The 13346-nt window shown below is 52.2% G+C and overlaps 1 protein-coding gene across 3 annotated transcripts in view; it reads left to right on the top strand.

The window, feature by feature from the left end:
• The window catches only part of TSPAN9 (tetraspanin 9), a 210133-nt gene that overhangs the window by 66056 nt on the left and 130731 nt on the right, over nucleotides 1-13346 (top strand). Inside the window, exon 3 of one of the 3 annotated variants that reach the window (XM_033223192.1) lies at nucleotides 7358-7449. The exons of the other annotated variants lie outside the window; for them this stretch is intronic. The gene's annotated coding sequence lies outside the window, so the exon portion shown is untranslated. The remainder of the gene's footprint in view (nucleotides 1-7357; nucleotides 7450-13346) is intronic. 3 annotated transcript variants of the gene reach the window in all.

Genomic DNA, 13346 nt, shown 5'->3' with positions numbered 1-13346 from the left:
ACTCAGGGATGTTTGGGGTGTGGGGGCCCAGAGGGAAGGCTCTAGGGAGGGCACAGAATACTCTGAGGTTCCTGGAGAAGCCCGAGGGAAGAGTGGGTTCAGGGGTGTGGACCAGGGGAGGTCTGGAGGTGACAGTGGGAGGCTGAGGAGAGATTTGGGGTTTTACTGGCCATGTGGAAAGGCCTTTGGACATGTCTGGGTTAAGGGCCAAGGGTGTTTTGGGTTATTGGAGAAGGCTGAAGGGAAGCACAGGGACTGGGTCGGGAAGGGCCGTGGGAAGTGTTGGGATTCATGGCAGGGCAGGAGGGGGAATTTTGGGTTCCGTGCATGGGACCAGAGGGGAGCCATGAGATTCAGTTGATGAGGACCACGGGGCTTTGGGGTTCTCACTTAAAGAGAGGTTTGGGTTTTACCTTACCCACGGTTAGCTTCCACAGTCCCTGTCGGCTCTCAAATATCCCGTGTCAGGAGGAAGTCTAAAGGAATCTTAACCTGTCCCCTTCAGACCTGCTCCTTGATGCCAGAACCTTCTCCCTCCCTCAGCTTCCCCAACTCTCTCCACACAAAGGCAGCTGTGGCGTGCTGTGGGAGCACACGGGGATCTGAACTCAGGGTGACGCCCACTGGCTTTTCCAGCCCATTCCCCTCGGTCTCCCAGCATGGTGGTGACGGCTCTCCCGCTGGCCTCTGCCAGCTCACCTTCCTCCTGCCCCAGGCCCTGCTCCTCTGAGGCCCACACATCTTTCTAGGGCCAGCAGGAGGCCTGTGTCTTTGAGGAGGCTGTGCATGACCCCGTCACCCAGTGGCCTGTCCCTCATTCCGTGCCCTCATTTGCCCTTGGCTGTGTCTCGGGTGCAGCTGCGCTTGTGTTTTGCCCTGACTCCTCGGTGTGCATGTGTCTCTCCAAGTCCTAGATGGTGGCACCTCAGACGCTGGGCTGCATGGTCTCTGTGTGGTATCTTAGTTGCTGGGGAAATGCAAGGCCACTGGTCTAAAGGCTTTTCTCTGAGTTGGGGCCACCCATCCTTAGTCCTCACCCACCAAGCCTGGCCCAGAGCTGTTCTGTGGGCTGCTCTTGCTTTTCCCCTTTGCAGGAACAGCTCCACGTCAGAACAAGTCACCTCCTCCCAATGGCAGCCACCTAAGGCTTGGATGCAAGGACCCCTCCCAAGGTGTCCCTATAGTTTCTCCTGTGCCAGAAGCTGACTTCCCCTGTCTGGCGCTTTCCCATGTGGCCAGCAGGTGCATAGCAAGGCTTGGTGTCAGGTATATAGGTGCTTTACCATGGCCAGGTGCTCACAGGAACCCTGTGTGACAGGTGCCTTCTACGGAGGAGGAGCCCAAGGCACAGAGAGGTTAAGGAAGATGCCCAGTGTCACACAGACTGAGATTGTCGCCACTCTGCCCGACTGCAGCGGGGGTGACACTGTTGGGTCCAGATGCCCTCCAGAGAGCCCACTGCCTGCTGTCCTCCCTCACTGCAGCCTTTATTTTATCATGGAGTGTCGCCACCCAGCCACACCACTGGGCTCCCCACTTGGCAACTGAGTTTCCCCTTTTTCTCTGGCTGGGGGCCCCTCCTCTTTTCCTTGGAAACTGAATGGGGCTCACGTTGGCCCCTCTGTGTGGGCCCCCTCCTCTCCTCTCCCCTCCTCCCTTCCCTGAGAAGGGCTGAAACCATTCCCAGGCTGGCCCTAGATGCAGGATGAGGGCTGTGGGATGAAAGGTGATATATAAATGTAAGGCGATGATTATTTATTTGACAGGGACAGCTGCCTGTGGTAAAAAATGTAATCTAGTAATCCTTTTGTGAAAATCGGATCCGAGGCTCAGCAAGCCGCCTGAAACAGCAAAAGGCCGAGTTCCCTCCCTCCTCACCCCTGCTCCCCGCGCCATGCTCTTACTCACTCCTGGTGGCCCGCATCCCTGCCCCCAGGTGCCTGCGGCATGTATCTCCCTGTGTGCGTGCTGCACCTGTGCATACGTGCTCTTGCTTTTGCTTTTTTGGGTTGTTGTTAATATCCTGCATAATCGTAGTACAGCTGTCAGAAACCAAGAAGTTAACATTGGAATAGCGTTATTAACGATAGACTTTATTTAGATTTCACTGTTCCCTCGAGCACCTTTTTTCTGCTCCAGGAGCCTCCATTGCATTTAGTTGTCCTGTCTCCTTTGAGACTCCTCCATCCTGCTACAGTTCCTTAGTTTCTCCGAATCTTTCATGACCCTGACGGTGGTGAGGAGTGCTGCTCAGTCACTCTACAGGACGATTTTCACTCTGGCTTTGTCTGGTGTTTTCTCATGGTTAGACTGAGGTTCTTTGTCTTTGGAGAGACCACCGTGGCCTGGTGCCATGTCCTTCTAGGTGCGTGGCGTCAAGGGGAATGTGATGTCTGTGTGTCTTATTACTGGTGATGATGCCCTGTTCACTTGGAGAAGGTCATGTCTGCCAGGTATCTCCAGTATAAAGTGGCCCTTTTTTTCTTTATAATTAATAATATTTATAATTATATTAATTATAATTAATAAACCATTAATGTCTTGAGGGCAGGCACTTTGAAACTGTCCTGGTTTTTTCTCAAACTTTTGCTCACTAATTTTAGCATCCGTCAGTGGTTTTTGCTTGCAACTCTTCTAATTGTGGTGTTTGCCTAATGGTAATTTTCTGTTTCCCTCATTTCTTCTGCATTTATTAATTGGAATTCTCCACGAAGGAAGAGCTATTTCTTCTGTCCCACTTATTTATTCAATTAGTTATTTTTATCATGACAGACTCATGGATATTCATTTACTTCATTAATAAAAAATATATATAAATGTATGGATGTAGGATATATAATAAATATCAAGATATCTATTTTATCCTATAGGTTAGAGTTACCGTAACAGTACAAGAGATATTTATTTTGTTGCTCAATTTGCTCCAGCCTTGGCTGTTGGGAGCTCTAGGGAGCACGTTCAGATTGGCTTCTGTGCCCTTTGATGTGTTCCTATCTTTTTTTTTTTTTTTGAGACAGAGTCTCGCTCTGTCGCCCAGGCTGGAGTGCAGTGGCCGGATCTCAGCTCACTGCAAGCTCCGCCTCCCGAGTTCACGCCATTCTCCTGCCTCAGCCTCCTGAGTAGCTGGGACTACAGACGCCCGCCACCTCGCCCGGCTAGTTTTTTGTATTTTTTTTAATAGAGACGGGGTTTCACCGTGTTAGCCAGGATGGTCTCGATCTCCTGACCTCGTGATCCGCCCGTCTCGGCCTCCCAAAGTGCTGGGATTACAGGCTTGAGCCACCGTGCCTGGCGATGTGTTCCTGTCTTTTCTTGAGCTCTTCCTTACTTTCCGGAACAAGATACCCCACGTCATGTTATGTTTCTCCTGCCCCAGCCCTGGAATCAGTCACTTCTCTAAGGAGCCCTGCTTCTCTTTGCTGGAGCGTGGTGTTTAGAAACCAAGATCGAGGTGCCAGGTGTGCTCATTGCTACTGGGGTGTCACTGCTTCTAGGTCCTCTCAGACAACAGAACTAAGAAATAGATAGATGCCAACCCAGGCATGGACCCATATCTGTATCTCCGTTGTTCTGTTTATTTGTGTTTATATTTACAAAATCATGAGTTTGTGCTGATTTATTTTTGCTTTTTATTTATTTATTTATTTTTGAGACAGAGTCTTGCTCTGTCACCCAGGCTGGAGTGCAGTGGTGTGATCTTGGCTCAGTGCAACCTCTGCCTCCTGGGTTCAGGTGATGCTCCTGCCTCAGCCTCCCGAGTAGCTGGGATTACAGGCACCTGCCACCATGCCTGGCTAATTTTTGTATTTTTAGTAGTGACAAGGTTTCACCATGTTGGCCAGGCTGGTCTCGAGCTCTTGACCTCCAGTGATCTGTCTGCCTTGGCCTCCCAGAGTGCTGCGATTACAGGCGTGAGCCACTGTGGCTGGCCTTGTGCTGATTTTTATGAGTTTTTAATATGGTAGTTTTGGAACTGAGAGGAGCCTGATAAATCAAGTCCATATTCCCCCCTCACAGAGGACAGAGCCACCAAGCAGGTTGAGGATCTGGCTGAGATGGCATGGCCAGTACAGTTGGGTTTGGAGATAGGACTCAGAACTCTGGATACCCAGTGTAGTGTCTCCTCACGGCAATGGTACCTCTAATTCCAAGGGTGTGTTTTGATAGTAGGCAGATTTACTGGGTTGAGTAGTGTTCCCCTAAAGTTCATGTCTTCCCAGAACCTGTATATGTGATCTTATTTGGAAATAAGGTCTTTGCAGATGAAATCAAGTTAAGGTGGGGGTAACACTGGGTTAGGGTGGCCCCTAATCTGATGAATGGTATCCTTATTTATTTATGTATTTATTTATGAGACGGAGTCTCGCTCTGTTACCCAGGCTGGAGTGCAGTGGTGCGATCGTGGCTCACTGCAACCTCTGCCTCCTGGGTTTAAGTGATTCTCCTTCCTCAGCCTCCCGAGTAGCTGAGATTACAGGCATGCCCCACCATGCCTGGCTAATTTTTGTATTTTTAGTAAAGATGAGGTTTCACCATGTTGAACAGGCTGGTCTTGAACTCCTGACCTCCAGTGATTTGCCTGTCTTGGCCCCCCAAAGTGCTGGGATTATAGGTGTGAGCCACTGTGTCTGGCCGATGAATGGTATCCTTATAAGAGGGACACAGAAACACACAGGGAAAGCACCATGTGATGACAGAGACGGAGGCACAGGTTGGAGCGATGCACCTGCCAAGGATTCCCAGCAACTATCAGAAGCTAGAAAGAGTCCAGGAAGGATCCTCCCTGAGAGGTTGCAGAGGGAGCCTCTGCCAGTGCCTCGATTCTGCACTTCCAGCCCCCAGAACCGCAAGACTGTAAATCCCTACTGCTGAAGCCTTCCAGCTCGGGGTACTTCGCTGCAGTGGCTCCAGGAATCACATGGAGTGGTTTCTAGTGGGGGTTGCAGGCGCGGGCAGCTTCTCTCAGGCTCCTGCCTGAAATCATCGTCTCTCACATCTGGGTAGCCCTGGGCTGTGCCCTGAGAAGTGAACACAGAGGCATTGCTAGCATGTCAGCCACGGCCAGGTGCCCCTTCAGCGAGGCTTGTGTTTGGGCAAAATTAGAACCCCGAAAGCTTGTATTTAAACCGTAGCTGCTGCTGCTATTTGTCCCTTTTCCCTATTCTCCCAAACCTTTATGTTATGAGGATAATCTGATCGTCTAATTGTGTTTCTTAGCATTTAATTGGACTTCAAATCAGTTGCATTGCTTTGTTTCCTTGTGTAGAGAGCTCAAGGGCACCTCCCAGGAAATGTCCCTCCTTTATTTCACACATCAGGGTCATTCCTAGGGCTCCTTTTTCTTCCCCCCACTCCCTTGTGAGCACTTGGTGCGTGCAGCAGCCCTCGGCGTCCTCTGGTGGATGACATGTTTGTCAACCGCTTGGACCATGAGGCCCTCTGGTCAGGACTGCGGCTGCCCTTGCATTCACCTCTAGACTCTTGAGCACATCCACCATCCACAGCTCTCAGTGCCAGCTCAAGCCTCTCTCCCATTGTGTCCTCCCTGGCTGCCAGTCCACGGTGCTCTTGCTCTTCCTTGGCAGTGCTCTTGTTTGGGAAATGACCTTTCTGGGTGAACTTGGTTTGACGTGCCAGCTTGATGAAGAGCTCCTCCAGGGGAGGCGTCCTCCCGTCCCTAGCAAGGTTCAACTAGAGTTTGCTGTGGATTTCCTCCTTTTTGATACCTGTGGGCAGAGGAGCACCCACCTCAGTACATCTTGCTGAGTTTGGGGCGGAAGACTCTCAACTGCATGTGGGGAAACTGAGTCCCAGGTGAAGAGAAACCAGCTCGTCGCCCTGCCTTCTGATAGCACATATATGATGAGGGCAGGAGAGCAGGGACCAGGTGTCCGAAGCTTCCCGGCAGTCCTCTCTGCCAGGATCATCCTGTCCTGCTCATGCCTCATTTTTCTGTCCAGATGGCTGGGGGAAGGCATGGCTGGCATCAGCCAAGGTGATGCATGACCACATGGGGCTCAGAGCAGAGAGGGCTCAGACCGTTAGGGGTGTCAGGCTGAGAAATCGGAAATTAAAGGCCTGGCGTGGTGACCAGCAAAACCTCCCTCAGGGCAGGGTTCCGAAGTCACCTGTGGTGGGTTTCATTAGCACGGGCACAGGGGAGGGAAGGCCTCTTGGCAGGCAGAAGAGGCAGATGGGCTGCAGGCACTGGCTTGGCCTTGCGAGCGAGCCACGGGGCACTCAGGGCTGGGCGGTGGGCTTCCGCCATTAGGCTCCTGCAGGCACAGGCATGAGGACCCTTTCCCCACTTTGAGGCTATGAACTCCCCTGGCAAGCCCACTCCCCTCCTGGACCTCAGTCTTGTCATCTGTAAAATGAGAAGATTGGGCCAGGGGATCTTTGAGGTCTCTCTGGCCTTGACAGCCTAGATTTATGACCTGTGGCCGTCGGGAGAATGGTGTCTAGGTTTGTGGCCAATGGCAAAGGGGCAGGAGGGCACTGGGATGCAGGGTCGGGGGATGGAGCGCATTGGAGGAGGACAGCTTCCCCTGAGTGTCTCTTGGGGAGCTTAGGGTGGGGAGACTGTGTGCAGATGGTGGTCTCTGAAAAGAGGACTTTTCTTTCTCCATCGTCCCCTGACAGTTTGGTTTTCATTCTGCCCACCCATCTGTCTACCCTCCATCTCTCCTACAAGTATCTGTGGAGCATCTCCTGTGCAGGGAACACAGCAGTGCACGAGACAGACAAGGTCACTGCTTTCATGGAACCGAAGGTCCAATTGATGAAGACAGGCATTAGACAAACAGTTCACACATAGTTAATTACTCTTGGAATAAGTTTAAATATCTCTGCGCACACTGCTCTTCCTCCTCGATCTTACTTTTCTGCTCCCTTCACTCTTCCTCTTTCCTCCCTCCTTATCTTTCTCCACCTGCTTTGTCTCTATGGCCTTTCTCCACCCCTCCAATGCTGAGATTCTGTGCTCTCTAGGCCAGTAATGCAAAAAGCTATAGATCTTGACCTTTCTGCTTGTATGTCTGGGTATTCTCTGGGAGGAGAGTGGCGGTGGATCCCATGGCCTCCTGAAGGGGATGTGGATAGATTGTAAGCTTTGGGGCCATGCTTTTCTGGGTGTGCATTCAGATTGTGACACTTACAAGCTTGCACAAGTCCCTTATCTTCTCTGAGCCTTAGTTTCCTCATCTGGAAAATGGGTTTAACCACACTCACCTTGCAGTATTATTCTGAACATCAAATGGGTAGATGTAAGTGAAAGCTCATTGTTGGTGCCTTGACTATAAGATGTTTGATTAAAACTAGCGTTCTCTCCTTTTTTCTCCTTTCTTCCTTTCTGCAGGGTATGTAGTGAGATATTTTTGAGTTTAGGGTGGAGAGTGGAAGCAGGTGAGCCCTGGGCCTCTACAGGTCACGCTCCAGCCTGGAACCCAGGTGAGGTATGGAGGAGCTGCTGGGCAGCAGGAGGAGGGCCACGGTCCCTGCCCTGGGATGAGGTGTAGACCTCAATCTGGGGAAGGCCAGGGGCCTGCCAGGGGTTGGAGAGAATGACAGGCATCCCATGCATCCCAAAAATGCAGTGTGATGTGACAGCTGCCTGCTGCATCCTGCTGAGTGTAGGGGCCAGGGAGACCCTCGCTGAGGAGCATGGTTGGTGGGCATGCTGCAGCCTGAATCCTGGTGGCGTCTCCACCGATGCAATGGGAAGTGGCCTATCCCTCCTTCCGGATTGCCCCCACCTTCCCTGCCCACTTCCACGTTCAGTTTGAGCCACATAGGGCCTGTTCTGCCCTCAAAGAGAGAGAACCAGTCAGCCCAGTGCTGCGACGATGGAAGTATTCAGTTCTGTACCACCCGATACAGTAGTCACCGGCTACACGTGGCCGTTGAGCATTGAAATGGGACTGAAAATGCCCCCAAGGAGCTGGATTTCAAATTTCACTCAGTTTTTACTTAAAATTGAAATGTAGGTGGCCACATGTTGCTCGTGGCTGCCGCGTCGGACGGCACGGTTCTGGACCAGCAGTGTTCAGCTGCAGTGTTGCTCCCACCGGTGGGTGCTCTTTGGTGGGAGGTGTGTTGTGAGTGCCTTGTTCTTAGGAAGAGATTGCTAAGCTGTGTGAGTGGTGTACACATACGTGGAGTGGGGTGAATCGGGGGGCACACTTGGCGGATAAATGGTGGGCTCCTGTGAGTCTAATCTGGGTACATTTGGAGACTGAGTGGAGGGTCTGGATAGGGGAGAAGGAGGAGAGATGTCTTAAGCGCTTCGTTCATCCTGGAGACAAAGCACAAAACTAGGGAAGGAATTTTGAGCAGTGATTCCTTTGAAAGAAAGGGATGAAGGGCATCCATTCCAGGGCCATTGGCTAAAGCACTGTATGGATTCCACAGGGGTTGGAGGGGACCTGAGGCACTGTCTAGTGTGTAGCCTGCTCGTTTTACAGATAAGGAAGCTGAGGCCTGTCATACACTGGACCAGCATCTGATCCCTCTACTTCTAAGAACTACCCTGTAAAGTAAATGATCAGCCTCATTTTGCATCAATAACTAGAAACTGGAAATCAAAGCCATGAAGTGTTTTAGTGGAACCAAGTTTTGATCCCAAGTCAGTCCAGAGTCACAAGCTGAGTTTCTCAGACTCTCAGGCCAACGCCCACACTGCCAGCTCATCGCATCCTTTCCAGCAACTCGAGCTGGGTTCAGGATGCTGGGGTTCCTCCTTCAGCACCTGCGGCCTGTGAGATGGCCAGCGGTGGGGCCGTGGCTGGCAGGGTATGGAACGTGGGCAGGGAGCGTGGCCATGGCTCTATGGGGCTGTCTGCTCCAGGGCCCAGGACCACACTGCCAAGTGGCCCTGCTGTTTGTGGAATCCAGAGATGGCTGCCTGAAAGGGACCAGGAGGGACAAGGGAGCAAGGTCAGAGTGGAGCCGAATGCTCACATTCCACTCCTTACAGAGCAGCACTCAGAGGAGACCTGCGTCTCTGCCTCCTCTCCAGCTTGGCTGGGAAGCTGCCCGGGCTGGGGGAGGGACTGCTCCATCCAGCTGTTGTCCACCTCCCAGCCTCCCCACGGCTGCAGCTGTCCCAGCTCCATCAGTCACGTCCAAGGCTGGGTGGGAGGAGGGGATGAGGAGAAGAGGGGGCCTCTCGGGCGTGCCTGGCTGAGGTAACTTTGGCTCCTGCCTCTAAGGAGGTCTCCAGTTGCTGAGGGAAGAGGGGAGGGTGGTGGCTGCCTCCTGGATCTGGGTAGATTGTGGGGTTTGGGTAGCTCAGCTTTCAGCCCCCCGTCATTTGTTTCTCTGGGAGGGCCCGTGTTTTATTGAAAAGAATAGACATGGTCGAATTCTTCCTTCATCTACATCTAACAAGTTCTTCTGGCACTTCTTAGCGTTGCTGTGCTTTTGGTGAATGAATAAATGAAGGCTCCTCACCTGCCTCATCTCTAGGGAGATGGAGTCTTTGTTCCGGCTTACTGGCTTGATGATGGCCAGGCCCTCTGTGTAGGGGCTGGACTTAGGGAGGGAGTGTGAGCTGTAAGGATGGGTGGATTTTGTCCTCCAGGCGTGGCAGGAAGTAGGGAGATACCCATCCTGACGTTACCATTTTCTGCAGCCAGATGCAGCCTTGCCTTGTCCTCTCTTTTTTCCTGAAATTCGGCAGAGTCCTTGAAGTCTCCAGCGACCTCGCATTCTTCAGAAGCTAAAGAGAGAGACGCAAAGAGAGAAGTGGTCCTCCTTCTTGGCCAGACCTCGCTTTGCCAGCCTGAAGAATGGAGAAGCATTGCCACCTGTTTCAATCCAACAGACAACAGCATCATGGTGTAAAAAGTTGATTTGAGTCCTTTGGAAAAAAGGCCCTAGGGGAGAGGCACTTATTTTGTTTTTATTCTGAGCTTTGTCTGATCTCAACGCAGGACGGGATGGGTGTTAGCCAAGTAATAGCCATCAGTGATTCCAGACCTGGCTTGGAGTTAGAGATATCTGGGGAGCTTTTCAATAATTCAGGCTCCTGGGCCCCTATCCCAGATCTTTGGAGTCTGAAGCTCTGGGAACGGAGGCAGAAAGCTGTATTTTGAAAAGCTTCCCACGTGATTTCGATGCAAAGGTAGGTTTGCCCCTTTGAGGAGAAATCCCTTGCTGAACAGATAATCGTAAGTGCTTTTCTCGGAAATATGCCTGACATTGGGAGCATTTGTTAATTGATTCATTCAGTCAGCCAGCAGACATGTAGTGAACGCCCGTGGCGTGCCAGACGCAGCTCTGGGCAGAGGGGTGTGGGCAGGATTAGGGGACGTGTTCTTCCTCCAGGGAGGACACAGTCCAGTTTGGGAGACAGCACCAGCGATGACAATGTAGCATGAAAGGTGAGGTGTGGGAGATACCCGCTGGGCCCGTTACATTTGGCTGGGCTTCAGAGAATATGTCTTGGCCTCCCTGGGTCTGTTTCCGCCCCTCTGCCAGTGATAGGCTTAATACCCTTTTTATGTGTGTTTGAACAGAATGGGGCACATAGCTGACTTGATGCTGATGCCCAGAGAGATTAGGCGGCTTGACTAAGGCCACCCAGTAAGTTAGTATTTTGTTGATGGGGGGCAGGAATGGGGAGGGTTTCCTTTGAAAATTCTGTGTCATAAAACCCCCACATGGATTGTAGTATATCTGGGCTCTGCAGGTGGCAGACAGACATGGGGTCAGTCTTGGTTTCAGCCTGTGGCCCAGCGTGAATCGTAGGTTTCTTGTCTACACTCTGAGGCTGATACAGACCCACATTGCTGCTGGTGCTTAGAATCAGAGATATGGTATGGTTGGCCCATGCTAGGTGCTCAATGAACGCCAATTCTTCTTCTCTACCTTTGTATTCGGTGTCTGAAGTGAGGAGAGTGTGCTTTCTGGGGCCTCAGAAGCAGCTCTGGGGCCTCTGAGCTCTCCTTCTAGCTGGAGATTGCCTTAGCTCATTCCCACTTATGAGCTGATTTCAGGGTGCTGAGTTCCAGGCCTTGCAGGAGATCGAATGCTGCCCCTTCTTCACCCCACGCCTGGCCTGGCCTTGGGGAGCCCTCCCCTGTCCTGTGCCTTTTAATTCAATACTCCCTGACAGCTCCATGCAAATTGCTAGAGCGCTCAGAACGCCTCATTTCTCAGTAAGGCCCCTTCATCCAAGCCTTTGTCCTTCCGTTCAACATTAAACTCTGTCAACATTTTTTCCCAATGAAGTTCTTCCTCCCTTTGCACCGTCCCCAGTCTCCAGCCAGCTTCGCTAGCCAGGGACAAAATTGGATTGCAATTTCTAGCACTTCCTGGAGATCAGGTCCCTGAAGAGCTATTAAAATCCAGCGGTGTTTCTGGCCACCTTTCCGTGTGGTTTGTAGTACACTGTCACACACGCCTGCAGAGCATGTGAGGGTTTGTGTTTGCAGTCGCATGCTTGCACACGTGTGTGCATGTGTGTGAGTGGGTGCGTGCATGCATGTGTATTTGGCTTTAAGGGAGGCTCTCCTATTGCCTTACCTATGTTGCTAGTTTCTGGCTGCCAGTTTGCATTTCTTAAGCGAATTTTCTGCTTCCAGGCTCGGGAGGGCTCCCCTGCACTGTACGTAATTGGGCATGAAGCCCGTGGTGGGGTGGATTTGGGTAATGGCTGGGCTGCATTCCTCCCATTCTTTTCTCACAGGAAAAAGTGCCTGGATGTAACCCTGGGGTGGGGATTGCTTACAGAAGGGGCCGGCTGCCTGCCACCAGCCTTCACATTTGGCCCCTGTTGGCCCGCTCCAGCCTTGTCCTCCCACCTCCCCTCAAGGCAGATGCCACCAGCTGGGTGGGCACTGGGGCTGCGCATGCCCCTCAGTGATTAATGGCCTGCAAGACTAGGCTGCCCTCTTCCCACCCATGCTTGGTGGGACATGGCACCCATTTCCAGGGTCTTCTTCCTTAAACTTAGATGTGAAACAGAACAGGGCAGCCTCCAACATGAAATGTCTCTTACTCCCTCTCTCCCTTCCTCCCTCCAGCCCTTTTTCCTTTCTTAAAACAAAAAACAAAAAAACATGGTGTGCCCTGTAATCCCAGCTACTTGGGAGGCTGAGGCAGGAGAATCGCTTGAACCTGTGAGGCAGAGGTTGCAGTGAGCCGAGATCGTGCCATTGCACTCCAGCCTGGGTGACACATTGACTCCACCTCAAAAAAAAAACAAAAAACAAAAAACCAAAGAAACAAATACACAGCCTATCTTTGGAATTGAAAAGTAAACGCCCAACAATCAGGCGTAAGTGAATTTCCTGCAAATGGGATGCCCTGCTGCATGGGGGCTGTGATTCGCTGCTTGGTGCAGACAACTCTCGGAGGAATTTTTCTTCTCCAGCTCTCATTCCCTTGGGAAATTCATGGCGGGGAATCTCTCCCTGGGGAGTCTGACGAGCTTGGAAGGAGATAAGGTAAGGAGGGCTCTCTTTCTGTTTTCCAAGGCACCCCGCTCTGTCCTAGCTTACAGGGAGGCAGCTGCCACTTCCCAGCCCTCCTTGCCTGGCCACCAGGGAGGCCGCTGTGGGGTCAGCTCTCCTGGTTGTCAGCAGGATCCTGGCAACCAGCTCCTCCCTCACCCGCCACAGGGTTTGGCCTGATGCCAGGGTGGGCTGGGATTTGGCATCCCATCGACCCCTCCTTTTGGAAGGTCCTGTGGCAGTCCTTCCGTCCTTCTGACACACCTGCCCCCCCTTGGCAAGCAGCCTTCCTCCTTGAGACGGAGTCTCACCCTGTTGCCCAGGCTAGTGTGCAGTGACGCGATCTTGGCTCACTGCAACCTCCGCCTCCCAGGGTTCGAGCAATTCTCCCTGCCTCAGCCTCTCGAGTAACTGGGACTACAGATGCCTGCCACTATGCCCGGCTAATTTTTATATTTTTTAGTAGAGAGGGGTTTCGCCGTGTTGGCCAGGCTCGTCTTAAACTCCTGACCTCAGGTGATCCACCCGCCTCGGCCTCCCAAAGTGCTGAGATTATAGGTGTGAGCCACCACGCCCAGCCGAGCCCCCTTCTTTTCTTATGCTGCATCAGAAGACAGGGACTCTGAAACCACAGCAGAAATGACAGAGCAGCAGAGGCACACACACACCTGACAGGTGGGGGCCCCAGGACGGCATCTGTGCTCAGTGCAAACACTGAGCTTCCTTTTATGGTGTGTGCTCGACTGTGCGTGTGTGGGGTGTGGTGGTGGTGCTGGTGGTGCAGGGCGGGCCTTCCTTGAAGCCCTCTAAGTCTTCAGACTGATTTGTGACACCTTTACCTTGTGCCTCCCCACTGTGGGACTCCTGGAAGGACCTGAACAAAGCAGACAT

This window comes from Trachypithecus francoisi, unplaced genomic scaffold (assembly GCF_009764315.1).
Source record: "Trachypithecus francoisi isolate TF-2019V2 unplaced genomic scaffold, Tfra_2.0 Lachesis_group11, whole genome shotgun sequence".
Lineage (NCBI taxonomy): Eukaryota > Metazoa > Chordata > Mammalia > Primates > Cercopithecidae > Trachypithecus > Trachypithecus francoisi.
This window is presented reverse-complemented; position numbering and strand designations above follow the sequence as displayed.